This window comes from Rhyacophila brunnea, unplaced genomic scaffold (assembly GCF_057557595.1).
Source record: "Rhyacophila brunnea isolate RB1 unplaced genomic scaffold, BYU_Rbru_1.0 scaffold_12, whole genome shotgun sequence".
NCBI classification, from domain to species: Eukaryota; Metazoa; Arthropoda; class Insecta; order Trichoptera; family Rhyacophilidae; genus Rhyacophila; species Rhyacophila brunnea.
The window spans coordinates 30,921,924-30,927,750 of NW_028232774.1; positions in this window are offsets into that span (position 1 = coordinate 30,921,924).

Here is a 5,827-nt window from a genome sequence, read left to right on the forward strand (position 1 = left end):
ATTCCGTATCATCTGTATTTATACCACACACTATAGTAAAACATTAACCTATTCTAATTCTCGGACTCCTTGTGCAAAGAAACTCTACGCAACTTCAACTTAATCTGGACTCGGAACGGCCAACAAAATTGCTATGCTGCACGCGCAGAGGCAATTTATTCTATAGAATCCAAATGTTATTGAACAAAAATATGTCATCCGACTAAGACGCGACAATTTTGTATTGACACTCAAGAATACTATGAAATAGATGGAGAAAATATTGGGTGTCTCCATCAATTAGAAATATACCTTACATAGAGTATCTCTTGTTGAAAGGATATTTTTCAACCTCATGAACTATAGCTTCGAGAGAAGCTTACCATGAATGTTCCCATTTTTTTTCCAACCATTAATGTTTAGTTAACACTGTGAGTACATTAAGCTACATATTGTGTTGTGTGAATGTCAACTAAATTCAACAGGTAATGTTGGCAAGTTGTGGTTACCACGAGTTTGTATGTACGAGGCGGCTTATAATCGAAAATAAAACATACCATTTATTATAAATACAGACAATATGAAATCATGGTTTTATAAAGACAAGTAATTTTATGTACCTGTCATATAAATTCGCAATAATGTAATTGTTTTTAACTTGAATCAGGCATCATCATATGTAATAATATTATTAATTTATTATTATGAATTGATAAGATAATATTATCGAATTATTCAATTAATGTATATGTATTTTCCATTCTCTTCCATAAATATTTTATTGTTTTTTTTTTTTTCATATGTACCTATGTCAAGTTTTATAATAAGTAAAATGAGTGTCATCTTAACTGTACCATTCTTTTTTGAAATTATTGTTGACGCGTGCAATCTATTTTACTCTTATAAATTATTATCGATGTATATTTATATATTTGGATTTTGAACGATTTGTCTATTTAAATTCATCTACTCGAACCCATCTGAAGCATCTGATCGAGAATCATTTTTCCGTGTATGTAGTAAAATAATAATGGTTACTCTTTTTCGTTTTTATTAACTATTTGGGAACATTTTAGCAATGAAAAATAGCTGAATAGCAAATTATACTAATACCTACCTACTATATCTAGACTCTTAGGCTTACTCTATTCTTCATAACATATAACATGAACCAATATATTAAGTAGCTACATTTAAAGTATCTCAAGTGGCTCCTGCAAATAAATGCATGTTTCAATAATTATGAAAATCCAATCGTAACGTATCTATAGTAAAATGTCGTCTTAAATACATACCCCATAGAGAAAATAAAATATGTACTATCGTTAACATACACTTAACACTCCTATGTATATTTTTGAAATTTTATTTATATATTTTACTATAGTTACAGAATTCCAAATCTTCCACGTAAACATGGTTATTTTCATGTAATTTTTTTGATAGCCACTACATACTGGACCGCGTTATGCATTATAGTCTTAAAGCCCGATTATAGTAAGTAATACTTGTAAGAAGTCTCAGGGTGTGCCGCGAAGTAAGCCTCAAAACTTTTCATTAAATAATGCCTATTCATTTAAATTTTCTCCAATTTTAAATAAATTGAACATCTACATATTCAAATAAATATTTATCACGTTTGAACAAAGTGGTCGGCGCGACACAGGGATATAGTAACGCTGTGAGTACTTCATTTTCTGTGTTCGAGTTGTCAGCATTTTGGATATCGCTTTGGAGTCAATATCCTCGATTGGCTACAACAGCAATTAAATCTCTCTTGCCGTTTGGATCGTTGCATCTTTGCGAATTTGGTTTTTCAGCGCTTGTGGAAATGGAATCAAAAAAACGAGAGCGGTTACAGATGGTAGATAAGGAGTTAGGTATGTGTTTGTTTATCTAATTTAGAGCCACGTTTTGACAAAATTCTTTCTAAAAATCAATTGCATCCTTCTCACTAATAAAATTATTACCACCTATCTACATAATAATATGTTGATAAAATATTAAAAAAATTTGTTACTACAATGGGATTTCCTTTATTCATATTAACACATTTTGCGCGGGCCTCAGTACAAATTCACAGGTACACGCAGCGGGCGAAAACCAGCGGCAATTGAAATAAAATCGAATTTTACAAAAATCGCTCTATCTTCTAAACTATCAGTTATTTTTAAATGAAATTTGGAATTCACACTCACCATATATTGCTCCTCAGTGCTGTGTTTCTTTTTAGAACAAATTGTTTAAAATAACATAAGTACATGGTGCTAATCACATATTTACAGGAAGGTTTCGTAAAAAATATTCCATTCACTATAAATAAATTCCCGCACAAAAATTATTATTCTAATATTTGGATAAAGTATGATATTTATGAAAACACTCACCCCTGTGTAGGGGGGCGTCACAAAATGTACACATATAACTAGTCAAACTTTTCTTTTTGTGCACCGAACACACTCGACACTGTCTTTGTGGGTATTTTTTTTTTACCATCTGTAACAATTTTTATCATTCGATGCTTCTTCATATCGAGTGATAACCTACCAGGATGATCACTTTTACCCACTCTTCTTGGTAATCGTGATGTAGATGGCCCTGCTTCTTCCAAAATTGGGTCGGTTTCAACGATATGGTCGGCTATCCAAAATTTGCTTATACTACGCAAAAACTGTTTGTAAGTTAGCCTTTTGGTCGGATTTAATACTTTATAAACTTTAAAAGAATTAAAAAAAGCACAATTTAACAAATACATGACAACTCTCTTTGTCCATTTTTTTGTTCTTCGTATGATCGAGTAGTAAGAGAGATACTGATCCGCACGGTCAACCCCTTTCATATATTTATTATATTCGATAACACATAGCGGTTTCCAAATGTGTAGTCTCGTATTCCAATCGGTGTTGTGACTCTCTAAAATAGTAGATGGATGTATTGTTGAAATCATTCGAACATCTCTCTTTGATTTCCAGAGTTGTAACAATACATCCTTTCGCCGACGGAAAATACTCTGTCCTGCACTAAGATTGACGTGTTTAAAACATTCTGGGAAGCCTCGGTTTATTCGCATTGTTCCACACGTCCTAATTTTATTTTCTAAAAGTGCTTCACTGGTTTTTACGCTATTATAATAATTGTCTATATAGACATGATGCCACAAATTTAAATACGGACCAAGAAGCAATTGGATGGTGTCTAATAGTGGTCTTCCTTGCCCACTGTAAATGAGCATATTACAGATGTATCCCGTAGTGGCTTCACTGACCATGCGCACTAGGATACCGTATTTTATTATCTTAGATGCATTATATACTTTAAATACAAGTCTTCCCCGCCACGGTATAATACGTTCATCTAAAGAAAGTTCCCTTTGAGGCTTATAAACCAAAGAAAACTTCGGTATTAGGTATGTCATAATTGGCCTAATCTTTTCAAGGCGATCGCTGGAATCCGTAATGATATCGTTATTTGAAAAGTGCCACGATTGCCAAATTTGTCTAAAACGATCACGACTCATTGTTTTAGAATATATTGGTGTTTCTATACTCGGATCAGTAGACCAATAATCATCTCTTGTGTCTTTTCGAACTTGTCCCATAAGCAAAATGAGTCCGAGGAATTTTTTCATCTCACCAAGATTTACAGGCTTCCATTTGATAGATTTCTTCATTTTCTTGATTCGGGATTCATTTTGTGTGCGGTATCGATTGCTTTCTTCTACCATCATGCTAAGTAAATCATCTCCAATAAATAAACTAACTATATCCATCACATTTTCAGAATTGTTTGGTGCTACGCAAACACCAACGTTGCCTAAAAATGGTTCAATATGCGGTGGGTTGTCTATTTCAGACCATTCCATGACTTCCTCTTCCTCCACTTCACTGTCTTCCGAATCACTGATTTGTAACGGTATCACTGGTACCCTTCTCGTGCGAGGGAACTCTTCACTATCGCTGTCGCTATCACTGTCGCTGCCTAATTCTGGTAAATCTTCACCAGAATAGGCAGACAAATTATCGGCAAATATTTCGTCATCGCTTTCATAATTGTCTGAAGCCATTTTTTAAAGATTAAATAAAATATCGATTACTTAAATATATTTCACTTGTAAAAACACACCCGTTCCATAGCGCCGTATTTCAAGACTGAAAATTCAATACTGATATTCTATATAGATCGTAGTAGATTACAGACATCTAAATAACATTGGTTTCCACTCATGTTATAATTTATTGCTCCGCTCGCATACCAGCGTTATCGCACCGCACAATATCACTTACAACAAGTGCGAAGAATGCATTCCGTCTATCACAAATTGTCGTCTTTACACTCGCTCACATAGGATAATATTATAGTATGAAAAGGAGGCCTATGTATTTATCACACATCATAAAAATATACATATAATCGCATTCACAGTACAGCGAACAAACCATGTTTAAAGAATACATCGATATTTCACAAAATGTTGTCTTCCTGCTCACCCATCAAAAAATAAACAAGTGTAAAAAGAAGACGCATATAGTTTTAGCATTCTTATCGTCTACAGAAATATAGTTCGCTGATTTAGGACTCTAAACAAATTTCCTGATTACGCACAAGCTCTCATATGGGCTGCGCAAGAGTGTGTGTGTAAGTAAATGAATCGACGGTAAATTATTTTTTTTTGTAGATGTGTGTGTAGTTTGAAACATTTTCAAACCGTTGACATAAAATATTCGTATGCAATAATCGGGTAGAAATACCTTTCCCGCACTTCAAGTGGAGCCGGCGTAAAAGGTATTTCTACCCGTCCCGCCGACGAACACCGGTCCGGCGCGCGGGTAGAAATACCCTTCCCGCTCAAGATGTGTTAACCCGATCGGCGCGTAAAGTTTCCATACAAAAGATATACTGTCCGCGGTAGGTTTTTCGAAATGTTATTCTTCGCTGTTTTATAATAAATACGGCAGTTAAAAATTGTGGGTACAACTGTTATCATGCCTAGATACATAAGGATTCAAGTGCCACACTAAAACACATAATGGAGTGTTGAATTTAGCTGTGTTTCCTTTAATAAAATCTACCGTATTGCTTTGTTCCGATAAACTCGTCGCCATTTTCGATGACAAACCACTCGACTTCAAAACAAGTGCGCCGATGAAGACATTAATCACTGACTAATTTTATTTTACTCGTGTTAAAAACACTTAAAAATGCCATAAAAATTATTGAAAATAATAGCTTTTATTGGTTACTTATGAATTATTGTTAATTAGTGTAAGTTTTATTGATGACAAATCCATTAAAATTGGATGGTTGTCACCAGTTTTATTTCGTGGCATAGATTGTATCAGCATTTTACATGTTTTATGGGCCATTCTAATTTTAGCGTAAAGGTGAGTCCACACTGGTTGAAAATATTATAATAATTTTTTTGTTATTTTTTTTTAGTGAAACTTGGATTTTGTAGATTACTTTTCAGTTTTATTGAGCATTGTGTTATGTTAGTGATTGTCATTTTATGTTTTATAAAAAAAACAACATTTATTTTTTATATTGCTATAAAAACTTTTTTTTGGGTAAGGTTTTAAAAATTTATAAGCATTAAATTGCACGCGAAGATAATATTATGTAATATAGTTGAAAAGTCAATATTCCATGATTTATATATTATATTGTATACCTACCCGTGTGTTTTTTTTATCAAAAATTTATACGTTTTATATATTCCTTCATAGTAATTCGTAATTTATTGGTAAAACTTGCAATCCTCTAAAATATAATATATATTTTTTCATTCCGTGTGGACGCATCTTTACTAAATATTTACGACTTTCAATAATGAGCTCGATTTATGACTTTG